The sequence below is a fragment of the Mastomys coucha genome, unplaced genomic scaffold, assembly GCF_008632895.1.
Source record: "Mastomys coucha isolate ucsf_1 unplaced genomic scaffold, UCSF_Mcou_1 pScaffold1, whole genome shotgun sequence".
Classification (NCBI taxonomy): Eukaryota; Metazoa; Chordata; class Mammalia; order Rodentia; family Muridae; genus Mastomys; species Mastomys coucha.
The window spans coordinates 81,058,950-81,077,396 of NW_022196891.1; positions in this window are offsets into that span (position 1 = coordinate 81,058,950).

Consider the following 18,447-nt stretch of genomic DNA (forward strand, 5'->3'; position numbering starts at 1 on the left):
AACAGTGTGGGTAACTCAACATGGTTGTCTTCATTCTAGGCAGACCCAGAATTCAATGGTTGTTCAGGCCACAATCTCAGAATCCCAGACTGATGCTGAAGGTCTGGAGGATTCAGTCTAGGTTGGAAGTCTGAGGAAGCTGGTTCTGATATCACTGAAGGGATGCAGCAGTAGCAGCCTCAGCGTGAATGAACTTGCCAGCAGAGAGAAGCAACCAGGAAAAAAAAATATTAGTTTTCTTTCTTATCTACTTTTACGTGGATCGCTACCAGAAGGTACCTCATACATTTATGGTGGGTCTTCCCATTTCAAAGAATCTGTTTAAGAAAATCCCTCAGCTTGCCTTTTAGCTGATCCAGTCAAGTTGACAACTGTGGTCAACTATCACATAACTCCAGAATCGTTTTCCAAAGTTATTACATTGTTTAATATTCCCATCAACAACAGCTGTGAGCTGCAGGTGTTTAACAGCTGTGCCAGCATGTGTCAGTCCTTTATGTTTTAGCTGTTTTGACTGATGTAAGGTGGTATCTCATTGTGATATTAAAGCACACTTCTTCACTGACTAAGGACTTGAAACAATGTCAGCCAATTCCTCAAACCCTACCTGAAAATGAACTAAAAGTGAATTCTTGGTGTAAACATAAAAGGAAAAATGAAACCTACAGATGTTGATGAGCAAACAGAGGTGAATCCACACTGGGGATGGATACATCTTTCTTATACAACTTATTAAAAAGCAATTAAACATGAACATATACACAGATGCACACAAATAAAAATAAATAAATTTTTAAAAAGGTGGTCTTCACTTTCCCCTTCTTTGCTTCGTTTTCCTTTCATTCCTCTAAGTCTCTTGGTATAGTTCCCATCAATAGTCTCTCAAGGACTCACCATAGATAACTACCTCAAATGACTCCTAAGAAAGTCATATGATGTCAAACACACGCACATATACACACACGTACATACAAACATACGCCACACACGGGCACACACACACACAAACATGCACATACATGCATGAGCTTTAACAAAATGTGGACGTATTATATTTACACTTCTGCTTTTTGTTTTTGATCCCAAATCCTCATTATTGATGCCGATCAATGTCAGCTCTCATACTTTGAATTTTTCAACATTTACAGCAGTATACTCCAGCATGGTGTGTATTTAACATAAATTACTCATTTCCTTCTGCTCTCTCCACTTGGACAGTAGGGAAATGTCCACCCTTGAGTGTGTCCTGACTTTGCTATTTTTATTTCTAGGTGGACACTCCCTGACAGGTTTCCTTTGTTGTACAGATTGCTCCCCTCCCTTCCTCATACATTAGGTACAGAAACCCTTGCACCAGCTGACCTGGGTTCAAGTTCTGGCTCTGCCACTGGCTGACTAAGTAACCCTGAGCCTTGGGGGAACACCTGAAAATGGAACTAACAGCCCTCACCTTATTTGAGTGAATTCTTGTCTGAGAGCACAGGGAACGCAGCAGAATTGTGAGCTGTGTCCATTGTTCACCTCTTGAATGTTGAATAAGAAACTCATTGCCTCCCTAGAACCTATTTTACATTCCAGTAACATAGCGCCTAAAACTGAGAAAAATCTCCCTCTCTCTCCACAGAACGCTCATTCTAACTAGAAAATATGCTGCAGCATTTACAGTTTAAAAATATTGGCTGTTTTTGTAAGGTGTGATCTCAGTTTTACTCCTGATGCCTTTTCCTGATTGGGAACGTGTTTGGTCTTTGACTGGCATACTGGCAACTAGGATACTTTTGTCTATACTCTTGTGCGTTATCTACGTATGCATTTCAAGGTAATTTTAACCCATTCCTTAAATTTGTAAACAATGTTGTTTAGTGTGGATTGAGGCTTTTCTGGGCCTTTCTGCTTCTTCTTGCCCAAATCTCTGTTATCTCTATTAAGTTTGGGTGTGGCATCTTTTATCACGTGGTACAGTTTCAGGACATCATATTGAACATTTTACCACAATAAAGTGTCATTTTTTTTTTAATGGTTAATCTTTTCCATTGCTGTTTAACCACATTTTAGAAAAGATTGGGTTAGATTCCATCATGTTTATACTTTCTGAGATGGTTTCGAAAAGAAAATTACCACTTAATTTTTTTTTTTCACATTAAAACACTCATCTTGGTGCACGACTTTAAGCCCAGCCAGCACCCAGGAGGCAGATGTAAGAGCTCTATGAATTTGGAGCCAGTTTGATTTACATAGTGGGTTCCAGGCCAGCCAGTGCTACCTCTAAGCTGCACAGTCATCTCTGGTGGGTGGGATAGGTTTCACCCCTGACTGAGGCGCTGCTGCCAAGGACAGCTGCTGGGAAGGGAGACTCAGCCGCTTGAGGGATGTGAGCCCTGGTAGGCTAACCAGACTCCAGTGGAAGGGCACACGGCCGAGAGTATTTGGGTAGTGTAAGTTGTGTCTGGTGGGTTAAAAAAAGAAAGACAAAAACTAGCACCGTAAAAGAAGAGGACACAAAGTCGGATGGGTGGGGAACGGGGCGTGGCTACGGCAGAAGTTGGGGAGAGGGTGAGCATGATCAAAATGCATTGCATGAAATTCTCCAAGAACTAATAAAAATAGGAGAAAAAAAAAAGGAATAGCAATAGCCCTCATTCATCGAGTAGCCATCACGCGACGGAAACATTTCTACACATATTTTACCTAACGTCCCATCACATCTGCAGGGCAAGATTCTCTTTTCTCTCTTTTTAAAAAGATCTATTTATTTATTATGTATACAGCACTCTGGCTGTATGTATGTCTGCAGGCCAGAAGATTATTATAGTTGTTGTTACATATTTCATTATAGATGGTTATTAGCCACCACGTGGAATTGAACTCAGAGCCTCTTGAAGAACAGCCAGTGCTCTTAACCTCTGAGCCATCTCTCCAGCCCAAGCAGGGCAAGATTCTTAACAGTCCAGGAAATGAAGACTCAGAGAGGCCCAGTCTCTTCCTCAAGGTTTCCCAGCTGGTCATTAACTGAGCCAGGATTCACACCTCCATCTGCCTCTCCCTGAAGCCCTTATGCCAATTTGCTTCTTCCAGGGCACCATGACTCATCGTGACAGAGAAGGAACCACTTGCGGATGACTGGAAAACAGGCAACTCCTGAGCTATAAAACAGTGTTATGATTTAGAATAATGCCCAGTAAAGCTATTAGTAATTGCAGCTTGGTAAACCTGCAAGATAAACGGGCAGGAGGCAGTGGTTATAGACTCTGAATTGGAAAATGCTGCTGTTTTCTGTCATAAGACAATCTAATTGGTAGACCCTGGGGTTTGAGCTTCTGTGGGAACCCCCAGAAGGGAAATCCAATTGTGTTAAGTGTCTTTTGGGTGTTCCCTCCAACTCTCCTGGCTGTCTTCTTGATGGACTATGTGCCACCTTTGGCACTGGGCTTTGGGGAGGCATCTCCTGGCTAGCTCAGTGCCTGCTCCAGACTAACCCTTCACCTCTTCATCTCCTCCCCCTGAAGGCTTGAAATCTCCACTGATTTGTGGTGTGCCCAGCCTACCCTCAAAGATCTGAGCAAGTTTCTTCTTGTACATAAACATTGCTGAAAATTAACCACTAAAAATACACGGTGAATTTCTCTTTCCCAAACTGTTTCAGGATATATTGCTGTAATCATTCAGCATGGCATGTGGTCATGTGGTGGCATGTGGTCACGTGATACTCTTTGTATCTTAAATATGAATCTTGGCTTTTTCATGAGAGCTATAGGGCCCTAAAGGTAAACAATCTTTAAACCCACACTGAACTTAAAAAAAATATGTTATTCAGGGATGGTATTACACGCATGTAATCAATCCCCTTGCAAGGGTGGCCACGGCAGGGGACTATCCACCTACAGAATAAGAGAACAATCTCTTGACCCAAAACAAACAGCAGCAGCAGCAGCAGCAGCAGCAGCAGCAACAACAACAAAATACTCAAAAAAGAAAAAAAAAACCACCAACAACAACACAAGGCTATTCCAATAGTTCTGATCTTCTGCCTATTTAGAGAGAAAGTGGGAGCTGGTCTGGTCTGAGAATGGCTATAGAAGTTTGAGGAATTTGTGTCTTCTTAGCTAAAATGTGATGGAGAGTTACATCCAAAGCACCACATTGTGGCTATGTTCTTAGTTCTTTCTGGAAACTTCCCAGCATTCCATGCAGACCAGGAACTTCTAACCACATGATGTGTGTGTGGTTTCTCTGCCTTTGGCTCCGGTGCAGTGGATTCTCTCCTCTGCAGAACCAGAATCCAATGGATGGCTGCTTCCTGGTCTGTATGCAAGCCTCCTCCATTCATGGAGGGGCCAGAATGCTTCCAGGATTGTAAAAGGATATGATTTCTAAAAAAAAAAAAAAAAAATGTCCAGCAGCTGCATTCTCAGGGGCTGTGACTTCGAAGAGATGCGCTCAGTGCTGGGCCTGCCAGGAGCAGATGTGTTCTCCATCTTTAAACTTGGAAGAAAGCATGGCTGTGGCAAGTCTGACAGGAGGCTGTCACTTTCCAGTTTCTACGGCAAGCCCCTCTCATCTCCTCGAGGAACTGGAAGCATGGCTGCCATCTCTGACCAACGGCCTGCTGTCTTGAATTCCAGGGGGGCAGCTTGCTGTGATTAGGCAGTATGGCACGGAGAGCTGTGCAGATCACAATGTGTCATTTTGGAGATCACAATAAAATGCCCTGGAAGGCTATGGAGGCATATTATGTACATTTAATGATGTAGTGAGCATGTCCTCCTGTAATTTGAAATTTCATCAGTGGCCCTCCTTGTCTATAAAGGAAGCTGGCCAGAGACGTCTTGGGTCCTTCCGAGCCACAGTTCATTCGCTCATGAGCCGACTCTTCAGTATGCCAGATGCACACAGCCGGCCAGGAAAGCCTTGTTGTGGGTGTGTTGTGGTTTCTACACGGAGGCGAAATACTGTAAATACCAGGCAACTTCTTCCCTCCAGGAGTTGAGTTTTGAAGCTTCGGAAAGCTTAATGTGCTTGCTTGCTGGCTAAGCAAGAGGATCCTAACTCATATGTCAGCATCCATGTAAAAAGCGGGGAGTAGTGGGGTGTAGCTGTAAGTCGAATGCTGAAGAAACAGAAGCAGGTGGACGCCTGGGCTTGCCAGGCAGCTGGTCTAACCACACAGGTAAGCTGCAGGGTCAGTGATCATGCTGGCTAGACTTATGTCAACACGGCATAAAGCTAAACTCATCTGAGAGGAGGGAACCCCAAGGGAAAATGCCCCCATATGATCGGCTGCAGGCAAACCGGTAGGGGATTTTCTTCATTAGTGATTGATGGGAGAGGGCCCAGCCCATTGTGGGTACCATCCTGGGGCTAAGTGGTCCTGGTTCTATAAGAAAGCAGGCTGAGCAAGCTAGGAGGAGCAAGCCACCGCTTAGCAGCACTCCTCCGTGACCTCTGCATCAATCAGCTCCTGCCTCCAGGTTCCTGTCCTGACTTGCCTTGATGATGAACGGTGATGTGAAATCATATGCCACACAGATTCCTTCTTCCCCACCTTGCTTCTGCTCAGGATGTTTTGTCAAAGCAACACTCATCCTAACTCACACAGTAAAGAAACCCTGCCTCAAAAAATTGGCATGAAGGGTGACAGAGGAGAACACCTGATGCTGACCTCTGCATGCGTGTGCACAGGTCTGTGAGCCCCCTCATGACACACACACACAGATACACAGATACACAGACACACACACACAGAGACACATAGACACAGACACACACACACACACAGAGAGAAAGAGAGAGAGAGAGAGAGAGAGAGAGAGAGAGAGAGGGAGAGGGAGAGAGAGAGAGAGAGAGAGAGAGAGAGAGAGAGAGAGAGAGAGAGAGAGAGAGAGAGAGAGAGAGAGAGAGAGAGAGAGAGAGAGAGAGAGGAGAGAGAGAGACTTGAAAAATGCCCGCTGCAGACTTTGGTGATGTTGTCTGGCCCTACAGAAGATTACGGACTGAGTAAAGCTGGAGGCAAAGCAGACTGGGCGGTTCTGGGGTCGTAGGACCCTCCTAGTGGAGGTATTGGGAACAAGGTTGTTAAGAAACTCTCTTGCCTCTCATTCAGGCAGCAAGTCCTGGACCCATTTTCCAACCCACTTCAATCACAGAGACAGGCTGAGAAGGGACAAATGGAATGATGTAATCAAATCTATCCCGCAGCCAATGGAGGAGGCCATCCAAAATGCAAGAACAAATAAAGTAAAAAACCTCCTGGCAGAGCTAAGAGAGGGACTGCAGCTCCAAAGGGAACCGGGATTCCTTTTAATAGATTTTTGCAGAGCCGCCGAGACCTCAATCTCTCATCTCCACATTATTTATTGATTGGGCTTAGAGGCCTTGCTAAGTCTCCAGTGTGCTACAGAGTCACAGAGGCACCACACTGCACATTGCAGCCCAGTGTAGACAGTGTTTACTTCAGATTATTTCTATGGCCATGAGGTTTTGTTGTTTTGTCAGTTTTTTTTTCAGGTTTTTTTTTTTTCCTCCTCTTAGTGTGTGTGTTTCCTCGCTGAGAAACAGGGCGAAGTAGCCACTGACTCCTTCTCAGGCAGCCATGTTAATTAGAACTTTTAATCTCTTAGGTTTAAGGATTGTTTCCTCAAAGAAAAATCTACCTTTATATGCTTTTCTTGTAGTTAATAAATTTGAGAATCTGTCCAAAGAGGAGGGGGGTTCCAGGCATTCCTGAGGGTTACTGCCGTTGGCCTGTAATCCAACAGGCAAGAAATATATCTTTGGTAATGGTCAAGTGATCCATAAAAATGTCTCTGGAAAAGAGTCGTAAAAAATCAGAACTCAGGTTCTCGTTTTGGCACCCTTAGCATTGTGTAAGGTTTGGAGTTAGACAATGTCCTTAGTTATTTTTCTCCTCTGTGAAGTGAGAGGATTTGGCTAGAGGTATGTCTTAATTCTTCTGTGAGCTCTTGCAGTCTGTGACCCAACAGCTTAGAAATTTAAGAAGCATGAAATATTGGCTTTAGATACACACAAGGAAACAAATGACATTTTTTCTTTCAATCCATTAAGAATAATCCCCTTGTTGCCAAATTAGTGACATGGTAAATTGGGGTGACAGTATTCAATGTCTTTTCTTGGCCAGTACAAGCTTGTAATCAATCTTAGCTCTGAAATAGAATGTTCCTTTTAAAACAAAGACATCCCCAGTAGTCTAAATAATAGTAAATAATATCCAGAAAACATGGAGGAAAGGTTTTTGGCTTTGTTTTTGTTGTCTGTTTGTATTATTGTGAGCTTTTCCTATATCATTGTCAAATAAGCTGTATATTTTCCTGGTCCTAAACCACAAGTCTATTACATGAAGCATACACTATCTATCAGTTTGTCCATTTGTCTCTTGGCCCTCTTCACTCTCCTTTCTGTATCTAGTCAGAGTCCTCAATATCACATTTGCTAGATTGTAAATTCCTCACTCAGAGATTAGTAACTCTTGAATATTTTAAAAAGATTTGTTTTAGCCTCTCTCTCTGTCTCTGTCTCTCTCTGTCTCTGTCTCTGTCTCTCTGTCTCTCTCTCTCTCTCTCTCTCTCATGTATGTGTGTGTGTATGCATGTGTGTGTGTGCACTTACACATGTGTGTCTGCAGAGACCAGAAGAGGGCCCCTCGTCTCCTGGAAATAGAGTTACAGTCAGATGTAAACTGACCAACATAGGTGCTGGGAACTGAACTCTAGTCTTCGGGAACAGGGAGCTCTCTCTTACTTCTCAGCCTTCTCTCAGCTCCACCATATATTTTTAATTCATATCTCAGATATTCCCTATCAGTGTAAGAGCTTCCAATTAACTATCTAAACAAATACAGAGCTGTGCTGCTTGGCCATTGCTAAAAGCAAGATGACTTTAAAAAAATTTTAGACCAAATGATAATACATTTTCACACCGCAAAAATGTTATATTTTTAACAGAAAGTGAATGAAATGGAAGGAGCAGAAGCCTCTAAACCTTTCTGTGCTCAGAGACCTGGGTGGGATGACAGGGAGAGGCACAGGCAGGGTTGCAGGCAGCCTGGACCCTGGAGAAGGAGCAGTACATCAAGGCATCCTGAAGGATACCACTGTGCAATGGACAAAGCAAGAAACAGTAAGAAACACACACACACACACACACACACACACACACACACACACACACACACACCACACAAGGTCCTGCTTGGGCCATCATGCAATCAGTTGGAACCTTCCACGTGTTTAGTATTCTACAGGACAATATGGAAGCTATAAGGATTTTATTACATTTCAACTTAGAAATCTTTCTGCAGTGTCAAGTAAGCACCGAGCTTAGTCCTGGGCATAGAGGCATGCAGCCAGAATCCTGTAGCTGCAGAATTTAAGCAGCTGCATGCAGCCTGTGCCACCTCTGTGTGGCTACTGATAACTCTGTAATCTGAGGGGTTCTGCCGCATGGCAGCTACCTTGCCATGGAGAAGCTTCTGTGGCAAATGGGCTTAGATCCCTCTCTGTGTTGGTTGTCATCTCTCCGTGGTTCTAGGAGGTGCCTACTTGCCCTTTTAGACTCACTAGTAGTACATCCTTTCCACTAAATGATTAGCCAGTTCCAACACTAAGCCACAGTCCATACACTGCCGTGCAACCCTGATCTGGCATCTTCAGGGGAAGCTTCATTCCCAGTGGCCATTTTATGGTTTATAACTAAATATCTACAAACCTGTCTAGAAATATTTAAGCAAACCATTATATATCAGGACTTGTGGTCAGTGTATCAGGAGCCTATCCTCTTCCTCTGGACACATTCTGTAGCTTTCCCAGGCTCACATAAAGGCGTGTTTAAAAAACTCGATGCTTCATTGGTGTTTCTTACTTGACAAACTCATGTTTTAATTTTATTCCCAACTGGACAGCATGGAACATAATCTTTGGCAGTGTCTGTTCAAAATCATCAGGAAAATTTACTTCAATTGATATCTGATGCTTTGACAATAGTCTTGCATTATGGATGGATGAGACATCCTATCTCTTATTGCCTTGAAATTTCTTCTGTCTGTTCCAAGAGATTTGGCAATTTCTCCTTTCTTCAATAACACTGCTTAGTGTGTGTGTGACAATAATCCTTTTCCATGCACAGCAGGAACAAAATGTAACAGGGCTCCATCTACTCAGGGATATATTCCTTTCTGAAGTCCAGGAAGGCATTTGGCAACTGCTTTGCAAAAAAATTTAGAGCCATGAATCTCTGTCCAATGAAGAGACATACAGCTAATATAAATGTGCTGCCCTGATGGTCTATTTCCATGTATTTCTGCATCCAAATTACTTTGTTTCACTGTTAAATTATAGGGGAAGCTTTCTGGAAACAGTTTAAATGGCAACTAGCAACAATGCTTGCTTTTCAGAGGAACCAAGGCAAATATGAACAGCTATAATCAAGGGTGCGCAATGACAGGCACGTCACAAATGCTGGCCAACCACTGTGGTGCTCTGATGTCATGCCTATTATAAATATTTGTCTTTGAGATCTTAAAATGGGGAAAGATGTGCCCTCTCGGGAAATGCCTACTTTCCATTTAATGCATTTGTGAAATTTTTCTACAGGATACTTAGTTGGTTCCAGCACTGAGCCTTAGTTCACCAATTCTGTGAGTGGCTAATTATTCAGGAGAAACTTCACCCTCCTCTTGGGCACTGCTTTGTGGTTTGTGACCAATCTGAACAAATCTGAAATGTGGAATTTAATTGAGATCATCTGGCTCATCATCTTGACTTTATTATTGATATATATTCTTTATTTTGAATGTCTGTATGCATGTATGTGCTGTGGTGTGTGTGTGTATGTGTGTGTGTGTGTGTGTGTGTGTGTGTGTGTAGGACAGAGGACAACTCTTCTTCCACCAAGTGAGATCCTAAATATTGAGTTCAATTCATTATAGTTAGTAGCAGATACTTCTACACATTGAGCCATCTGGTCTACCCTCTTAATTGCCCACTATTCTATTTTCTTTGTTTTCATGGATTTAGCTACATAAGTGACACAATGTAAAATTGATGCTATGTGGAAAAGACTTATGAAATACTTGTAGAGATTTTCTTCTAGAAAAACCCAAAGCTTGAACATTCAGTGTGAAACAATCAAGAGGAAGTAGGAAGACCAAAGGAAGATATATGGGGAAATTAATCACTTAACTGAGAATCAGACAAGGATTCTTAACCACTTTGTCTTACCCACTATGGTTTATATGATAGTCTGTAAATAGAATAACATAATCTGCATAAAAAATTCTCCATGCCCACTCCTTTTATTGGATTTTTCTCTTGTGTATTGTGTTGGCTACTATGTCAATCAATAGCTTTGGTTTGAGACATATATCTTCTAACAAAGTTTGTCTATCTTATTTTCCTTAGAGATTTTTGTAAAACCGAGAAGAGATTTGTAATTGAATTAAATGCCCTTTCATTTAACATCTATGGAAAATACACATACTTCTTCCCCTTGGCCTAGTTACAGAGAAAGTACAGTTAATTTCCTATGCCTGTGTCTTTGTTGTATCCACAGACTGTACTATGCTTGTGATTGCTGCTTTATTTACAAGAGAGTTGATTTCATTTAAGAGGATATTCATCTAGAACAGTTGATAGCTAAACACATTTAATTTGCTTGAGTCAAGACTTGCTACCAGTCCAAAGATCTGAGTTCTTTTATTCTACCACTTCAACATCAAATTCCCATAGGGAACGTTAACTTTACTCAGTGGTAAAGTAATAGGGGAAATGGTAATTATTTTCATCAGTTTTTAATTGTCCAATTGCTACATCCTTGAACCCCCTGAGAAGAGAGCCTTAGCTGAGGAATTGTTTAAATAAGGTTGGTCTGTGTGCACGTCTGGGGTGGGGTGGAGGGCTATCTTGATGTTACTTGATAACTTGATGCTGTCCCTGGAGAGCATATATTTTCACATTTTAAAATCTGAAAGACAAATATTTAGAATAACCATGCCATCTTAGCTTAGCATCACAGTGGCCAGCATCAAGCCCCCTGTGTATGGCACCTTTTCATAGGCTACTTCCTGAACTAAGTAAGAGCAAAGGAAGTTGGAGCTTGCAATCAAGTGTCCATACATTTATTCTCTCTCTGATCCTGACTGTGGACGTGAAGCCTGAACTTCCTCACAATAATGAACTGTACCCGGAACTGTGAGCCAAATAAACCCCCTGTCCCTAAAGTTGATTTTAGTCAGGGTATTTTATCACAGCAACTGAAATGCAGTGGGGTACAAGGAGCGAATCAGGAAGTACAAAGGAACAATCAATGGAAAAACCAAACATCCAAAAAGCAAAAAAGAGAATGCTTGGTATGGTTAGAACACAACTTCAATCCCAGCACTTGGGAGGTAGAAGCAGGAGGAGCTCTGTGAGTTCAAAGCCAGCCTGGTGTACATAGCAAGTTCCAGGCCACTTGGAGCTGTGTAGTGAGATCCTAAGAAGTAATATAAACAAACAAAACCTACAAACAATAAATCAAACATGACAATTTAGCATATGATTTCTTAAATGGTGAATTAAAGTGTTGGGGTATAAGATTTATCTTCTAGCATTTTCCACACCTTTGAAATTTCCATGAACCTCTTGTGTGGCCTTAGTTCTTTGACAGAGTTAGAAAGCAACAGTCCCCGGAGGCTGGGGAATACAAGGAGAGAGACAGAGAAAAGATGGTGTCTAGGCCTTTTGCCTTTACCTCCATTGTCACAGCTAATGCTAAGGGAACATTTCTTTGGGGGCGGGGTGTGTTTTAACAATAACCTACAACAATGTTCCTTTCCTTTCTCATGGGGAGTCAAAAGAACTTCTTTCTTATGGACATCCATCTATTGTCACAATTGCTTGTTTCCGTCCAGAACACGTTGTATGTTTTCAAAGGCGATTAAAGATACACAGCTTCTGTAAAAAGCCCCTGAAAATCTGCCTTTCTGAGAAGTGTGCTGTCATGTGATGCTTCCCTCAATGTATTGTTCACGTTCTTAGATGTCGAAGGACAAAGTGTGGTGGCTGAGCATTCTAAGTACTATTGTAGCCTATCAATTTAAAGCGGATCAATGTGTTTTAAAGGACAGAACATTCCTCCCTCAGTGACTGGGGCTTTCCTACAGGTATCAGTCAATGTTCTGTAATTTATCTCCAAAGATGAAGCGAGCTGTTTCAGTTTTGAGGTCCTGAGCTATTCAGATAATTGACGCTCACCTTGCAGTGAAAGGCAGGAGGTGGAAGGACCATGCCAGGGTATTTTCCTGCTGACAAGGAAGGGACCATGAGATCCTTTGGGCAGAAGTTTACTTGTTAGAACACAAGATTCATATGACTCACTGAAGTGTAGACACATAGTGTAAGATCTATCCCTCCCAGAGTAGACATGTATAGTTTCGGAGAAGCTTGAGATATCCTAGAGAGGAAAGATGGGGGCAGCCCCTGGAGGGTATCATGAAGCAGTCAGCCTGAAGAAGAGCTTGGTCAGCTGAGCCTGGAGACATGGTGACTGCTGTGGTCTGGTTGGCTCTCAAGGCTGTTGATGGAGGCATAGGCCACATGCTGTGCAATGTACCATGTAAGTTCAAGTGATTGAAGGACACACTCAGGCTGGTGAGATGGCCAAGAGCTTTTCTCGAGTTCAGCACCTGCCCTGTCAGAAACAATCTAGGCTATAGCTTCAAGGTTTTGGTTTCAGTGAGAGATAACATTTATTGTGATGCTAGACAGGACAGATGTCACTAGAGAAATTGTAAGAAATGGCTATACAATTATTTGATTTCTAGGCAGAAGGAGAGAAATTTTTAAACGGTGTGTTGTCTAGTTTTGCAGAGAAGCCTGGCCCTGCATCTGTGCCCCTCACCCTTCATTCAGTCTCAATGAACCCAGAATTTAGACTGCTGTCTTATCTGTCCTCAAATGACCAAGATCTCACTGTTCCCCTCAGAAAGTCCCCGAAGCTCAGGGGATTGCTCTAGTAACAGACAAGGTATCTGAAGAAATGGGCCAGAATAAGGGAATCAGGAGGACTCTCCCTCCTGATGAGTACTGAGCACCGCCACTTGTCTGAGCAAACACATGAAGGTCAGGCTGGCGTCTCTCAGTGGCTATCGGCTCCCTGGGTAAACATCTTTTTTAAGCAATTACAAACAGATGACTTCATCTGTCACACACAAAGCCACTGTGGTTGGACACCAACCCATAGCTTCTTTTCCCTCTCTCTTCTTCTCCTTCCCTTTTTTCTCTACCTGCCTCTCTCTAATCTACACATACAAGCACTCTCTAAGGAACACTCTACCCACTATCTAAATGGTAAAATTTTTAGCAAGAATTTTTTTTTTTTTATCAATATTTGAAATTTAAGTACATAAGTATACTGCTGGGGAAGTCTGGACAGATAAATCTTAATTTCACAAAACACTCACCCTTCTGTAGGATAATTCTTGATGTGTAGACATTGGGCTTACTGGGACTAACGAGATCAAACAGTATGAAATAGCAGACAGACTTGAAAGATTGCATTTGCTTTCAAAGGATGTATGCCAAGTTTGCTCCTGTCCTCTTGGGGGACATTGAGCCTACTTGAGAACCTCCTCTAGATTTTCTGCATAGTTACTTCATGCTTAAATACCAGGCCCCCCAAGTGCCATAGTTCTGATACGTCTTATATCCTTATGATCTATTATGGTGATGTTAAGAAGCTGTGGGGCCTTTAAGAGAGGGGACCTAGTGGAAATCTGTTAGAAGGGCATCACCCTTACAAGGGATTAATTAATTTTCCCAAGACCCTGAGTTAGTTATTTCTAGAGAGTTGTTGCTAAAATAACAAGCCCGACTCTACCCCTTCTCCGGCTTCTCGTCTCTCCATGTGATTTCGTTCTTTTGCACACTTGCCAGCCATGATGTCATCTACTATGAGATGACACCATCAAACAAGCCCTTGCCAGACTGGCATTATGCTTTCCAAACAGTAAACTAATCCTTTGTAAATACTTAGGGTCTGATCATATTGCTATGGCCACAAGAGACAATTTTCTGGGGCAAGGGACATCTTCTGGAGAAGATGGCTTCAGTTGGTAAAGTGCTTGTCACACAGTGTGAGGCCTGAAGTTTGCTCCCCAGAACCCATGTAAAGAACAGAGTTCTAATCCCAGTGCTGAGGAGAGAAGATAAGAGGATATCTAGGGCCTCCTGGCTAACCAATTTAGTCAAAACAGGGAGCTTCAGGTTCTACTGAAAGATCTTGTCTTAAAAAGTAATGAGGATGAACATTCAAAGTTGACCTCTGGCCTTCACATTCCTCATACAAATAATATGTACTCATAACATCTCATAATCACCAACTGACTACCCTACATGCCCCAGGCCAATGCTTTATCTATCTCTGCTTTCCCAACACACTTAAAGCACTTTATATTCTTGCCCATCTGAGAATTATCTGAGGAGCAGTGGGTACTGTCCACACTACATAAGGCAGTGGTTGCCTGCTATCAGTGTGACATTCAGGAACACACAAAGTCTTACATCTCCAAAAGTGATTTCCAATACCATCATCCCTTATGTTACCTGTAGTCCTTTCTCTTACTCTGATCACCGCAAAGCCATGTTGTATAGATGACCTAGGCTTCATGCTCATTCTAATGTATGTTCTGCAGTGACCAGAGAGGCATCTTAAGAAAGCATGACTGATAACACACTGATATGCTCTCTATAGTACTTGCCTCCAGTTTCCTGCCCTCTCCTCTGTCTTCATACTGGTCTTTGCCATTCTCCATGTGCTCTAGCCTCCTCCTGCCCTAGGGCTCTTGTTAATTTCCTTTCTGGGACAGTAATACACATCCTTGGACTTTCTGGAGCCACCATCATCTTTTCATCATTTCTTAACTTAAACCTTATCTTCCCAGAGAAGCCAGGGCCATGGGAATTTTATAGGCATGACAGTTAGATCTTCTGCCGGTCTGAGCATCTCTCACTGAGATGGAATGCTGCCCACAGGCTTTGTGCTCCTGGTATAAACAGATTACATCACAAGGATGCAATGCTTAATGTCATAGAATATACATCTCCCCTCTGTTAGAAGTGACATTCTCAGAGTGTTATTATTAATGCCATGATTAGAGGGGTAAAATAAACTTAAGATATATTAAAATATGGGAATAGCTTGCAAGCTAATCAACACTGTCTCTTACCCTGAAAATGAAGGGAAAGAAATGGTTGTCAGAATAGTCCCTTCATGGCCCAGAGATGTTGGTAGGGAACATGGTTCTCATCGGGTTGGTGAATCAGGCCTTCTTGTATTAGACCAGGTTAGGAGTCTCAGTAGACACAGCTATTTCTGGTTCCCAAAGGGGTGGTTTGAGGCCATCAGTTACAGACAGACCTGACCCATTTATCCATAGCCAGGTGAGAATGGGATCAACATGACTTAGGGTGTACATTGAAAATCTTTCCTCTTTTAATGAGTTCTGCCTTTATAACAAAATGTGCAATAGATATTCGTTTCCTTGTTTCTCTACATTTCTCTCTCTCTCTCTCTCTCTCTCTCTCTCTCTCTCTCTTCATTTACAATAATGATAATTCATTAGCAGGTACCATGAATTATCTTATACCACTAGAAAATGATCATTTGTGGCTAAAATTCTAATTTGGAACTTATATTTACCAGGAAGAAAATATGCACTTTCATACGAGATACTGATTTCAGCCTAAATACACTTTGCTAACACTCTTGTGTTTGTAGAGGTTGGGTTTGGGTATGGGGAAGTGTCAAAAGGCAAAGAGTGTGTCTGTTCACCTTGGAAATTGCATAAAACAAGGCCACTACAGAGAAGGACATGAAAAATCATAGCAGGTTATCAACCCTCCAGGTTTTTGTAGACAAATGGATGAAGATGGTGGGGAATTCATATTTAGTTTCTATCCTCATGTACCAATGGCTTCTCTTTTGTTCACAATTAAATCTGACTCAAAGGCCAGAGGAAATGTGAATATAAGTTGGAAGACCAGTTCTCATTTGTTTGATTTTTCAAACACTCAGGTTGTTTGCACTGCAAATAAGGAGTGAATGGAGACACTGGAAGAGAGAAAAGAGAGAGGCCAGGACTTGGGCAAAAGCTCAGAGAAGGTTCTAGAGAATGCCTGACAGGCTCACCTGGTGACTCTGACGGTCAATGCTGTCAAACACCTGGGTTCTACAGTCCCTGAGCATTCTGGAAAGGCTTTCCTAGGTTATGTTAATAAAGGTGAGAAGACCCACTCTAAATCTTGCCAGCAGCACCACATGAGTGAGTCCAAGACTGGAAATAAAAAGGCAGAATGAGAGCTGAACACCAGCTTGACTCTCTCTGCCTCCTGGCTGCAGATGCAATATGTCCAGATGCTGCACACTCTGGCCATGATGGGCTGTGCTCAGCAGCTTGTGAGTCAACCCTCCAGCCACGATGGGCTGTGCTTTCCAATTGTAAGCCAGGCCCCCTTCTTTCTTTTCACTGGCTAGCATCAGGTATTTTGTCACAGTTATGAGAAATGTAACTAATACAAGGACATTGTGGGAACTTAATGCGATTATTTGCATCTAGACTTTTGTGAAAGAAAGGCTTACATTATTTATAGAAAACACTTCCTTCTTATAGCAGACCTAAAACCAACGTCTGCACTGATGGCCCGTCTCTATCCAACCAAAGTCTCACTAGAACTTTGGCTGTAGTTACTTGGGGTAGATACGGTGCCCAACTCTCACAGAGGAGATTCCAGGCTCAAAAGCAGACACACTCTTCAGGTTAAGGCAACCAAGACACACTATTTCCAGGATGTGAACGTAGATCTGCCTGGCTTAGGATATCTGCCTCTTATAAAGGGCAGGTCTGAGGGTCTAGCCTTCCTCTGTTTTACTGTCCACTGATTCCAGTGAAAGTACTTTCAGTTCCCTGAAAGTAGAGATGGCCCTCATCTTGATCAGTAGATGTCTTCTGTGCTAAGAACTCTTAACACATAGTAGGCTCCAGGAGGATGACTAGAAAAGGCGTTACAAAAGGGAGTATCCACTTCCACGTAGGAGTTTCGAAAATCCCAGAACTGGAGGTCTCACGTTCCCTGAAATTCTTTATGTCTGACTGTAGCTTCTGAATTTTGTTCTCACTATTCTGGACTGGTTGACATAGAAACAGCATTTTCTTGGAGGAACAGGCAAAGACCACCTTCTTTAGCTGTCAGGACATCTAGCCCCTGTAGGTTCTGAAGCAGCACGGCTGCCAAAGAATCTATCTCTGGATAGTAAGAACAGTTTCAGTCGTTTCTTGAAGATCACTTTTAAACTGGAAAGTGAATGTATTATATTGGGTCATGGAAGCTGTTATCCCTGTAACTCCAGTACCAACACCTATGGCTATCTTAAAGACTGCTCATGTTGCTAGCTCATGTTATTTCTTTTACAAACTTACAAGCTACAGGAAACCTACTCAGATCTATTTCTCATGGACGAAATAGACTCCATCCAGATAAGTACATCTGCCCCAAGTTCCTACTTACTACCTATTCCAAAAGGTGGGATTCCTCTGGGTTTCAACTATACATCTTAATTTTTTTTCTTTCTTGTAAACATACTTAATCTTATTCTCTGCCAATAATAATGTGTTCCAACTTCTTGTCAAGTCCAGGCGCTTGCTACATCCAGGACAGCTCTAGAGAAGCAAATTTCAGATGCTCCAATCTCCTCTCAGACACAGCCGCTTCTTACTGGGCCTGTTCTTCTGACCTATCAGATGGCTTCACAGGCCCTGGATGGCAAGGAAACAGCCAACTCTGGACTGGACAAACATCCCCCATCCTTCCAGGTTCCCCAGAGACACTGTCGCCCCAATGTCAGAATGAAGCAGCCAGATATCACAACGATCTTATTCCTACTTCTCCATCACCTCTTTCTAATTTTTTTCTTTTTTTAACTAAACCAAAATGGAGGAATGTTGGTATTCTGTCTAAATTCTACCCCCACAGTTCCTGGCAGCAGCCAGGTATGCTCCTCCCCACAGTTACCTGGCAACAGCCAGGTAGGCTTGGCCCACTATAAAAGGGACTGCGTGGCCCCTCCTCTTTCTCTTATGTTCTTGCCTCTCTCTTGCCTCTTGCCCCTTTGCTTCCCATCCCCCCCCTTCTCCACGTGGTGGTCATGGCCTGCTTCCACTTCTCTACTCTCTCCTTGTCTCTGCCTTTCTCTGCCTCTAGTACTCTCTTAACTCCCTTCCCCATACCCTAAATAAACTCTGTTCTATACTATACCAGTGTGGGTGTGTGTTTGGTCCCTCAGGGGGAAGGGATGCCTCAGCATGGGCCCACAGAGGCACCCCCTCCCCCCACTCCCACCAGAACATATTCTTTTTTTATTAGATATTTTCTTTATTTACATGTAAATTTCTCCTTTCAC